This window comes from Echeneis naucrates, chromosome 16 (assembly GCF_900963305.1).
Source record: "Echeneis naucrates chromosome 16, fEcheNa1.1, whole genome shotgun sequence".
Classification (NCBI taxonomy): domain Eukaryota; kingdom Metazoa; phylum Chordata; class Actinopteri; order Carangiformes; family Echeneidae; genus Echeneis; species Echeneis naucrates.
The window spans coordinates 8,025,246-8,037,996 of NC_042526.1; the positions used below are offsets into that span (position 1 = coordinate 8,025,246).

At 41.0% G+C, this 12,751-nt stretch overlaps 1 protein-coding gene across 1 annotated transcript in view; it reads left to right on the forward strand.

Annotated features, from left to right (window-relative positions):
• Positions 1 to 12,751, forward strand: part of tmtc2b (transmembrane O-mannosyltransferase targeting cadherins 2b) — an 80,408-nt gene that overhangs the window by 39,346 nt on the left and 28,311 nt on the right. The gene's annotated exons all lie outside the window — the stretch shown is intronic.

A 12,751-nucleotide genomic window follows, 5' to 3' on the forward strand; every position in this document is an offset into this window, starting at 1 on the left:
AGATACACAGTTGAGTGATGTACGTGAGGGAGCATGAAAACTACATTAAAAACAGAAACATCGGGTATTTTCAGAATTTGAATGTTCATTGACTTTGGGCAGCAATGTCTGCAGTGTGGGGTATAAAAGGACAGGCTGTGTGTGGAGATGCTAAACTGTATAGGATTCATGATTTAATAATTCTTGAATTCCTCATATTCTCATTTACTTTTTTGGATTGCATCTTTTTGCATTACATGGCATTGTTTTCTTGACATGCAACTTCAAGCTGACAATTGTCACTGAGTCGCTCACGGACACTAACACAAAAGGAAGCACCGTCGGAGAGCCGCCATTATCCCTTCAATCACATTATTATGGAGTTTTCTCTCTCCTCTGTATGTAACGTAATGGTAGTCTGTGATCTCAGATTCTTGTATATGAGTGTTGTGACCCGATTTGTTCTCCTCATGCCACACAGTCCACTAATGTAGCGTATTCATTCATCTCTGTCTGTGTGGAGGGAGGCAGTCACTTTGACTGATGATAAGCAAAGGGAGTTATTCCTCAGGGCAAGTTGAGCTTTCAGTCGCCTATATGAACATTGTGTGGAGCCGAAAATGATCACAGTGAAAATGAATGCAGCCTCCCCCCACCACCAAGTTCAAGCCTGAGATTTATCAATTGCTGAAAAGTTGGCTGCTGACTCCCCCAAACTGAAGGGTGCGAATAGGAAAGCGCCGTTGCTGCATGGATTTTCTGTGATAAGAGGGAAACTAGGCATAAAAGCAGGAAGAAGGAACTTGTCACCTTGTCTCAACTTTTTCCTCGTTTGAGAACATGAAACGCCTGCTTCATTTGGACTAAAGAGGCCGGCATGTTGCCTGACTGACAGGCCACAATAGGCCAGCGTACTTTTTTATCACCCAGCTCTCCTCTCAGCTGAAGTCGTTTGACATTTAATGTTGGAAATGGTGAAATGGGCCCGCTTATCTGATTGTGGCCCACAGTCAATTACATTAGAGTTTTATATCTGCTGCAAATCTCCCTTTGTGTCATTATGGCTTCTGTGTGCGGTTTAAAGGTTACAGGCAGTCGAAACTGGGAGCTTCACTGTAATTCCATGTAGGTTCATAACTCATTTATCAAGGCTGAAACTGCAGCCTCTCTGCATACAAATCATCGGGAAGAGATAATGCATGGACATTATATCGATGTGTTGCTTATATGTTGGATGGCTTTACATTTGAGGTACACTAGAATATGTTTTACAAAGCTTTACAAACATGATTTTTTTTTTCTTTTTTTAAGCTAAATCAAAAATCTAATTATGAAAAATAGGCATTTGACATCAAAGCATGTCAATTTTCAATTGGGTCAGGACGTACTGTTGAATAAACTGTAATTTGTTTGTGTACTGCACATGTGTCTCTTCTTGCAGGCTTTTGTCTGTGTTGTGTCAGCTTCATAGCTTGCACAGACTTAGTTGTCCCATTCATTCCTATTAATTGACCATGGGCAGTAGAAAATCTTTAAAATGGATTAGACCAGCACGTCCCAGCTTTATATTTTCTAACAGATTCTGTGAATATTTGTCACATGATGCAGTGCATTCAGCATTAAAGCTAATGAAAACACGTGACAGTTTCTCTTTGTGTTCATGTTAGCAGTGCTGGCTGAAGGAAGGGGAGAGTGTGGAGGCGGAGTGGGGAAAGCAATAGTGCCCACGCATTCTTTTAAATTAGCACAGATGGGTTAGCAGTGAGGTTGCAGTCAGAGCTCTTGGCATCCTCGGGCATCCAAACTCTGCAGAAAGTTCCTATTTAGAGACCTGGTGCAACCTTTGGATGCTTGAGTGGCATTTATAAGGAAAATGGTGTTCTTTAAATAGGTCAGTCACCCCTCATGACTTTTAAAAGATGTTCCTATGAATATATACATAGAAAATACCTCTTTCCGACAGAATAAGCCGACAGTAAGTTGCAATTAAACTTTTTATGACCCATGTCCTCATATACACCTTTCAACAAGCATTACACCCGTTTCTTTTCCTCCCGCCAGCCATTACTCTGTATGTTTAGTGTCGAGCCGATCTGGCACTTACCAACATAAGTCTGCAGTTTACAATGTGTTTTTAATTCGTTTTTTCCAAGACATATAGTCTTCAAAAGTGGAAGGAAAAAAAAAACTTGTCATTAACTTGTTTACTCAAGCTGACCTTTACAGTGGTGATATTCAACAGTTGCTTTTGAGCCTGATTAAAGCATTTATAGTCATGTGTTCTTATGCATCGAGCAACTCCCAGGCAATGAGTTTATTGCATTCAAATGTAACATAGTTGGCACTGGAGTGTGTGTGTGGTGTAACCACAGTTTATGTGGAAAAATGTGCTTTTTACATGCTTTTTCCTGCACCGCATTAGTAAATAGGCTCATTTTCAATAACAGATACTGAAACACAATTAGAGCTCTTAATAAAGTTAAGGAAGGAATTCTTTTTATAGTGATCTCATGGTGTTTATTCCATAGCATAATGTAATAAATTGTGTCTCCTGGGATGTTACTTCTTTCTTTGTTGACCATTAAAGTAAATGTTTGGAGAATTGTAGACAGTGGAAATGGCCAGTGAGCCTGTTCTCACTCCGACGAAAATAAGAACTTTTTGGCTGCGTAATTCTAAGCAAACATCTTCACTACCATTTACCATTTACCATTTTCTTCTTATTCTCATACGGGTCCATTGTCTGAATGGAGATAGTCCCCAGCACATAATGCTATACTGTTCATATTTATGATTAAAAAAATTATTCTTTTCAAACTGGGGAGATATAACTGATTGTTGACATGGATGTATGTAACAAGCCAAAGTGCCTGGGGGGGATGACACTCCTGGCATGACCATGAAGAGAACCAGCCTTTGAAAACACAATACAGAAATTTGATGCCATTGAAAGTGTAAACTGGATGAAAAGGGATTTTCTTACTGATCTCATGTCAGTCCTGTACATCTGAGACTGGCGCTCTAATATATCTTTCAGGAAACTCGAGCTGTTTCTCTGTGATTGCTTTTGTTCGCACCCGAATTTGGACGACGCAACTGCTGGAAAATAATTTCCAGATCTGAGATGAGCCACAGCTGGCTCCCCCTGAACGTCAAGCTTAGAGTCTGTTCACACCCTCCATTTTCTGTTTACAGTTTGGTTATTAGTGCAAGGTCGCTTCTTACTGTGTGTGTAATTCATCAGAGTTTACCTGAGCTATGAGCTCAGGTGTCACAAAGCTATGCAGGCCACCTCTAACCATCTCTAACCTCAAGGATGTTAGAGATGGAACTGAGGTGTGAGGGCAGATGCAAAATGGGAGGCCCCTCCCAACATATGGATTGCATATGAGTGCAGTGCTTGTTTGCATGCTGAGGTGTTATGATGAGCTATAGACCCTGCATCAAAAATTTGACATCCATACATCCCCATGCTGTGCATTAGATGAGGTAAAAAGAAACCCAGGCCAGCGCATACATTCTTACCTGAGGCTCCACAGATGCTCCTCCATGCTCTAATGGCTCCTGTCATTGTGTGATGGATTGGGCCTGGTGGACTGGCCAAGTGCCCCCTGCCCTCACACACCTGCCTCTCACATGGGGATACACACCACCACTTCTGGTCTGGGTTGGGAAACGGGCAGTCAGAGGCGTGCATTGAGGAAACACATTTAAAGACAAATGAAGTGGTAAAAAAGGTAACCTTTAGTTGTAAGGAAACCTTAGGTAGAGGACTTCAGAGAGCCCTGAGCAGAGAAAGGCTGGCTGTTCATTTCAACAGCTTTCTGTTCGCTTTATAGATGTGATAATGGCAGGTCATTAATCCTCTCATTTATTTCTTAGCAAGATAACAAATTATTGTATTTTCAGAAAACCAAACCGTTTCTTCAAAATGTGGATGCAAGTAGAAAGTGGAAACAGGTTGCTTTTTGTCCATCTCTTTCATTCTGAACTGCGGCATGCAACTGCAGCAGTGCAAAAGAGAAGAAATTCCACACACTGATGATTGAACAAGTCTCCCAACCCTTTAATGTCATAGCTTTGGGGTAAAATGAGGCAAGTGCAACCGCAGTGATAGAAAGTGACTCGAGCTAGGTTCGCTTCAGCTCACCGTTCATCAGCCCTAAGTGAACCTGACAGGCACAGTGCCAGCAACAGCCAGCACTGACCCCGACTTCGCCGACATTGAAAGGATAGAAACGAAGACTGAAAAATCCCGACAACAGAAGCCCATGTTTTCATAAAAATAGATGCAAAATACACAATGAGGTTAGAAATTTTTCAGACTGTCCCTCAGTTTCCTGCTTTCTGAGAATGACCGCAAGCTCCTCCTTTTTATATCCAGCGTGTCTGAGAATCGATAGTGGCACGTTATGTAAGACCTCTGTTCCTGAAGGGAATGTCCTATACCACCAGTGCCCCGCTGTAGCCTTCCTACACATGCATTGAGTTAGCTTAATGGAGACATGTATAGATTTGTTGGTTTGTCTGTTTTCCCTAAATCATTAAGCTTTCGCAGGGGATGATTGATTCACCCACAAGCATTACGACAAAACGAAATCCCCTTCCTTTTAATTAACTGAGACATCTTTCAGGAGATTTTTTTCACAGTCTGTCCTTGAACAAATTCCTTCTAGCTCATTATAAGATCAATTGATATTTAAAACTGAAAGTTTTGCATACTACAGTTAGGCACTCAAGTGTAGGTTGGGCTGCTGTTTCAGTAGCTGACCATAGCTCTTATTTATGGTTCCTTTTTATGGTCACAGCAAATAAACTGGCATGTAAAATCAGCCAGCCAGAACTGCAATACTTCAGACTTCCAGCTACCATATATCAGTATTAAAAATAGTCAGTTGTACAGTCTTGTTGGATACATTGTGTTATTTTGAGTAAATCTCCTTCCATTTCTTCTTTGAACTATGAAAATAAGAAGGAAACAGAAACAACGCTGAGGGGATATTTTAAACACATTCATCACTGCTGTTGATAAACGTACTTAATGTGGAGAGATTCTGTGAGTTATTGTTCTGTAAAGCTTTACAATAACTGAAACATGAATGTTGGAACAGTCCAAAGCCTGTCATGGGGCTTTGAATGGTTTAAAGTGCTCTTGGGAATTTTTCTTAGTGTACGTTTAGTTGTTTGTGTACTTACTGCAGTAAATACAGCTTTTAGAATCCTAATCAAAACAAGCAACCAGATCCCCAGTAAACTGTATAAACTGATGCCAAAACTGTTAAATGGATAAGAGAAATGAAATCATTCAGAGGCAGAATGGGCAAACAGCCACTTTACACAAACACTGGAAAGGGAAACAAATCGAGTGCTATCGGCAGATTCTCTCTCCTGCAATATCAAGTCATGTTGCATAATATCCAAGTGCTGCTGATGGAAAAATGGTTCAGTATATTACCTGTATACGTTACTGGAGTCCTGTTCTGACTGCCCCCCCCCCACCCATCCTTATACATCTGTACAGACGATCACTGTTTCCACGTTTTCATCATGTTGGGCGCTCCCTGCTCAGAGGGAGAGAGGCAAAGATGAACAGGACATGTTTAGAAAGGTATGGAGTCAATTGTTGTCTTTTGCAGTTATCTTGTGAGGCTTGTGAGTGGATCTGAGTACAGACTCTGGATACATAGGACAAATATTGTTCCAAGGCAATAAAACACGTACAGCTGGGATACGGCCTATATTAAAGTGTCTGCTTTTCGGACAGCTACTTCATCAGCTGAAACGGGGAAATAAGTGTAAAATCAAGAAGGTGTCTCTGCTGCGAGAGGAACAAAGAAAACTTTGTTTGGAATTAGAATTTTTCAGATGAGATCCATGAGCAGGGTGTCCCTGGTTAGACTCGCAAAATATGCCAAAGATGTGTTTCTTTAGATCTCCACTTCTTTAAATATCTCATTATAACCCAGAGTTTCACTTCAGGTCTGCTGTTGCTCTGTCACAATCTTAGGACTTTACTACAGATTTTTAGGTGAATGCAGCCACTCTAGCTCTGTTCTACAGTTTTTTCTCATCATTTCTGCTCTTACAGTACTCTAATTGTTTTCCATTCTCTCTTGATTAGCTGCCGGGTTGCAGTTTTTGTCCTTAAATGTTCAGCCGAAATTTGGACTACATGGACTCGGGCCCACACCCAATTCTAATTTCTCCACTGTGACACATTGGAATGATTATGGTAGCAGTAAAGCAAAGCCACAAGGAACAATCCACCGGTTGTAAAGATGTAAACTGTGGAAAGATTCCTTCTTCATAATAGGATGGGAAGAAGGGAACGCCATCATCATTAAGGCCCACGTGGATCCCTTCATTTTGCATGATTTTTTTCTTGCACCACCATGTTGAAGCTTTGGTGTCTTATTCATACAGCTTCAACTTCACAGTGAATCTAATTGATTACATGCAGAAATATTGCATGTGTTGCATCTCAGCTTCCTGCCAAAGAAAGATCGAGTGCTGGAGCAGAAGGAGACATACAGGTGCCTGGTTTCTGTGCCAGCACATCTGGGAATTCTTCTCCCAATCCCTGGATTCATTGGTAATTTCAGAGCATACTGCTGTAGAATTGAGTTATCATGCCCTTGTTCAGGTTCAAGTGGACGCTCAGAGACCTACAGAAAGATGTCTGACAAGCTCAGCATACTCCCACAGCATTAGAGCTTTCTCAGTTTTTTGCTTGATCTTTCAGGGTCTGTCTCTCTCTCTCTCTCTTTTGTCTGCTCTGTCGTTTTTTTAATGTAGTACTCTTCGTTCCTCTGTGGCTGTGTGTGATTTACTGTCTACAGTGAGAGCTACAAATTAAAGTACTTCTTTGGTATTTAAGTGACTTTTATGATTCTGTAATGATTTTATGAGTCTGATCCACAGCTCAGTTTCTTTACATGAGAAGCTGTGTCCTTCCTGTTCTCCCTATTGGAAGTATATTCTGTGAATAACCCACATTTTTGTGGAAAATTAACAGCACTGTCTTAATCATTTATGGCCTTAAAGTTTTTTTCTGTCATGGTATGTGCTCTTTTGTTTAATGCTTCTGACAAAGACAGTAGTGCATAGAGGCAGTATTAATTCTTACTAATCTAATGGATAACAAGAATGGAAGTACTGTTGTTTTTAACCACATGGAAGCAGCAGCCTAAAATTCGCCTTTTTATAATTCTGTTTTGGTCTCCACCAAGTCATAAGGGAAATATCTGGCTAGCTCCAGTACACACACTAATTTGTTTCAGATTTCTCTGCTGTATGTGGCCTTGCAGATAGTTTAAAGTGGAATTTTTGAGCTTTTTTCATTTAAAAAATAGATATTTAAATGAGAAAACAATGCAATGAGAGCAGTTGAACACAACGGGGAAAAATTACTCTGAGGGGAGCTTCAGATGGTGTTTTGATGATTCATCACTAAAAACAGTCCCTTTCATAATGTCACATTATTTCATTATATCTGCTCTAAGTGCCATCTTGTGGCTGCAGTCATGTTTCCCAAAAAATTCATTTTCAAACTCGAGGTAGATTTGTCTGCGAAAGAAGAAACATTAAAGTTTTGAAGTTCACCCATACAGACTGCATTGTTAAAAAGTGGAACGTTTTGATGATTCAGCTCAGACTGAATTTTGACCTTGACTGCTTTACGGTTGCTCTGCTTCTCCTCTTCATCATACCACAAGTCATTTTTTTTTTTTTTTTTACTGTGTGCTCGCTGAGCTCCTCTCGTGCTTGTTACTAGCCAGTATAAACCACAACGAATGGCATGCTGTCACTGAGACGTGGTGGTCAGCCGTAATGTGACACATACCGGACAACTATTTTTAAAAAGTGGTTCAGCAAGAAAAAAAAAAAAGGCAAAGGGAGCAATTTTTTATATTCAGAAACTGAAATCTGTCTGACAGCAGATCTGGTAAACTTTGGACATGAGCTCTGGCTTTGTGTGTCTCATTCATTCATATCCTGTTGGAGCTCACTGCCTCTCTAAACCCAGCTATACAATGGCTCTCCCAAATGTATTGTAATGACTTGCAACTGGCTGGCAACATGCTTCAGAGAGGGTCAAATTCTTTGTATTTTCTGTCTGTGTACTATTTTCAATTCATTTTTGCAGTCCTTGAGAGACCATGAGCAGGACAAACCATGAGCACTTACCTCTAACCCCAATTTCACCCCCCCCCCTCTTTCGAAGTTGAATCAGCATCTTGTCACAACAAATTTGCAATAGTGGTCACCGAGTCCCGTTGGCCCTTGCAGTACAAATAAATATGGGAAACGAAAGACCAGAAATCAGGAAGAGTCAGTTTATTTTTCAGACCATGACTGTGGCTTCACTCAATAAATATCTCCTCTGAAATGTCGATGTTGAGTCGATGGTGGTTTTCCATGGTCATTATGCTCTTATTGTTTGGTCTGCCTGACCCTTTTTGCCTTTTCAGGATATGGAGTTGCTTTTTAGTGAATACTAACGAATGAATTTAGAGTTGTTTCACTTTCGAGGCCTTTCAGTTAATGAACTCTGATGTGCGACCTCATTGTGGCTGTGCTTCCTTGCAAAAAAAAAAAAAAAACAAACAACAACAACAGAAAGATAAAAATGAGGTAAGCTTGTTTTCTTCTCTGCGTTTTGAGTCAGTGGGTCTGACTGTTGTCAGTCAGAAAACATAGTGAGGGGCTTTGTTGCTTTCCATGCGTTTGATAAACTCAGGTTTCAATAGCCACTGAAAACTTGGCAATGTGGATGATTTTTCCATTGATTAACTGTTTATCTTGCTTTCATTAAGCCCCCCTTCACCGTCCTCCCGCGTGTTCGCTTCTCCCTTTTCATCCATCGAGAAGATCAGATTTCATCTGGTTACACAGAAGATGTGTCTTTTCTTAAGCTTTTATTTACCTCTAGATCTCTGATTGCCACTGAGGTGAAAATATATCCACTCGTGTTGGCCCTTTGTGGCCCTTAACCCAGGGTCATCTGGCATGGCATTCAGAGAAGACATTTTGCAGGGGTATTTAAAATATGCGCTTTAGGATGCTGAGTTGAAGTGAAACGAGCTGGAATGTCGAGTGAAGGTTTCTAAAGAAATGGATCCATGTTGGTTCAGTGATTATGGTTAATAAAGACTGACCAAGAGAGCATGAGCTGGCGTGTTTTAAGATGTCTTGGTCGGAAATTTTCTTGCTGAGATTTATTTGCTCTCATCACGTACATTTTAATCCCAGCTCCTTTTTTCACATCAGGTCTTTGGAGATCAACAGTGATACTTTAAAGAGAAAATGTTTTTCTTCTCACATTCAGCACAGAAATTTAGCTTGTCAGTACCTTTTGTTCAAACAGGTTTCACATAATGTTGTGTTCTGGCTTTCTCTCTTTCCCCATTTTCTCCTACCTGCTTCCTGAGTTGAGCCGTTTATATTTCTGGGAAAAGAAAATGGATAGAAATACTCTTACTCTAATCTTTAAAAGTTAATAGTCTTTTTTTTGTCACCAACAAATTTATACTCGTTATTGGCTTGTTACCTTTGAAGGTTTTGAAGCAGATATCTCAGATATCCTCTCTAATCATCCACCAGCCAGACCAGCTGACTCTGTTGGTTTTGTGGTGGGTTCACATGGGTTAAAAGCTTTGGTTATGAGCTGTGCAGAGCATATCCACTGTGGGGTTTGACTCCATGACCTTTCGCCAGCATTGGTCCACTTGACTTTAGGTAAACTGAGACACTGCCTTTTCTCGAGGGGTATCTATCCTGTGTACTTGCAGCCACACAAAGAATGAATAAATGTGTTATACATCATTTAAACCTTTAATAGGTTATTCAATATTATGGGGAAACTCAATGAAATTATCTATACAGTGTGTTTAATCTGTACAAAATAAGGCCAGGATTAGACGACACCATCTTTGGTGCACACATGCAAAATGAACATGGCGGAAAGGAGGAGATGTCCCACTGCTGCTGCTCTCCGGTGGCACAATGACAAAGAGGAAAAATCTGTGGAGCTCTGGTAAAGATACATCTGCCTTTTTTATACACACACATACACACGCACACACACAAAGTTCCTCCATTGCCATGATTGACAACTGCTCGTCCCGACTGCCCGATGACCTCTGCCCTTGAACGTGCTCTTGATGACAGCACGCCATGATTGGCTGAGGGTAGGGGAGCTTTGACAGTCTAAGTCACTTCTTGATTTGCACTAACCCTTCATTGTCTTGGTTTTATTATTTTTTTTTTTTTACCCTTCACATGAAAAAGATAGAACACATTGATTTTTGAAATAGAGTCAGGCTATCTGTTCCTCCTGCTTCCAGTCTCTATGCTACAGTAGGCTGAGTTAACTGGAAACCCAAAACCCAAAAAAAACATTAATTCCAGTCAGTTAAATTAAATCAGAAAAAAATATTTCCAAATATATGCAAAACTAAGAATGAAATCAGTGAAAATTAAAATACAAAAGCAATACAGTTATTTGAGTGAGAAAAAAATTGGTGGCTTAATTACATTCGAGAAGCATGAGCCAGCTGTTGGAAGTCCATAACATGTTGTTAGGCAGCGAGTAGATGGGCTGTTATCTTGTCCTGCCTGCTGAAAATCAGGTTTTTACGCTGAACGGTTCAGAGGAGGCGATCACAACAGCTGGTAAGGATAAGAAGACAAAAAAAGATAGATGGTGAATTTGCAGTTCATCAGCCACAAGCTTGATTAGTTGATCCAGCAGTCAAGGAGCAAGCACACATGTTGAGTGTATATCCATCCATCAAACCCATTGAAAGATTTATGCAGACCTGCTGCAGGGATCTGGTGCTTTTTCCAAAGTTGAGCTTTGTGAGTGTGTCTGAAGGCTTTGAAGGTGGTTGCACTCTGATTGGTACCCTGAGCTCATTTTCGCTTCCATTACAAGTCTATCAATGTGAAGCAGGACCTTGATGAAAGACCCTCTACAGACAATTGATCTCAGTAATGATGACGAGAACGGGATAGGTCAGACATGCCACTTATCCTTTCGCTAGATTTTCTCGGCAGTGCTCGCTGAGAGCCCATCAGGCCTTTGCAGTTTGACGGGCTAGTTAGATGTCATGTGATGTATTGTTGTTAAATGCTCTCGAAAAAAGATTTGGTGTGCTTCAGCCAATTATGCCCCCCCAAAAAAAAAAAACAGCCTGGCTGTACTCAGAGGACAGAGAGCTATTCTCCAAACTAATTACTTAAATTTCTCTCAAAGCCCTTTACACTCTACTCGTCTATAAGACTTCTTTCACAAGGCTGATGTGAGGGGGAAAAAAAGTTTTTAGATTGAGTTTTCTTCTCAGTCGATTCAACATAATCAAAGTGCAGAAGGGGAAAAAAAGTCAGGCTCAGAAACAAATGGGGATCCCCTAATTGGCTTGTTTTGCATTTTATCTCCAAGGATATTTTATTCACACGCCTGCTTTATAAAGACTAAATTGTTTCGGTTCTAAACTGATTGTGCCTGAAACACAAAAGGGAAAAGGGAGGGGAAAAAAACTGCCTTCTTGCCTCCTATGGAGTTGTGCTTCGCCACTTACTTCAAACTAAACTGGATTATGGACAAAAGACCCAAAGCTGGAATGTCTTGTTTTTGCTGAATAATAACGCTTTAGCACCTGGGGAGCAGTTGCTGGCCCGGTAATTGAACTTTTCCTTTTGAATGGTGAACATTTTAACAGCAGGCATATTAAGGGAGGATGCACATGTTTGTTTATTCAAAGCAACACAGACATGGGGCTATTTTTTTCCACTGGTAATGTATCCCGCAGAACATTTACCATTTGCTCCATGCTTATGTAATTTTTGCCTTTAAATCTATATTTTCCTTAGAAAGTGGGAGCAGTTGGCAAAGTTGGCCAAGAGGAAAAGCGGCACGGTTACAAGTGTGCGTGCAATCAGTGGGCTGCAGTGATGCTCTCAACACTGCAGAAGACTTTATTCTACATAAAAATAAAGGAAATCTACAAATGCAGCAGGGGCATTTTAAAAACAAAACATGGCCTCAGTCCTCAGCATCATCATATGGATGCGGTTATGGTGGTTACGTTGTATGAGTAGGTGAAATGTCTGGGAAGAGTCAAGATGACATATCCGTCTGTCACGGTGCCAGGTATGAATGATTACATGTGGGAGCTGTGCCAGCTTGTCAGGAGCAGTAGCGCTTCCAGACCTTCAGAGGCGCATACACACCCGTGCCTCATTGCCCTACAGCAAAGGAGCCACAAAAATCAGCTGTAAACAACACAGAGCTATCTCCAAGGACATCAGGGTCTTTTCTCGTTAGGAACATGGCACCTCGCCTCCGTCCACATAACAACCAGTTTTTATTTGAACCAGCTCTCTCTAAAAATAGAGGAAGTTTTCTTCCAGTCCGCCTCACAGAGTGCCCTGAGTCAGCACTGAGGTACTGCCTCATAAGCCCTCGCATGGGCCAGAGAGCCATCTTTAGAGCCTACAGAAGAGCCTCATAAATCCGAGCTGGATTCCCCGAAGCAGTGATTGAGATGTATTAACACTGCTCGCCAAGTTCCTCTGGCAAAGCCTGAGTGAAGTGCAGCCCCCTGGGCCCGACAGGGCACTTTAGGGCACTTCGTGTCTTTGTGAAGTTCCTGCTCATCTGCATGGATTGGAAAGTAGCTTCCTTGAATGGAGCTACTCCATTTGAATAATTTTTGAAGGGATGAATTTAAATACCACATTGAAACCTGGTGCGTGAGATTTGAAGAAG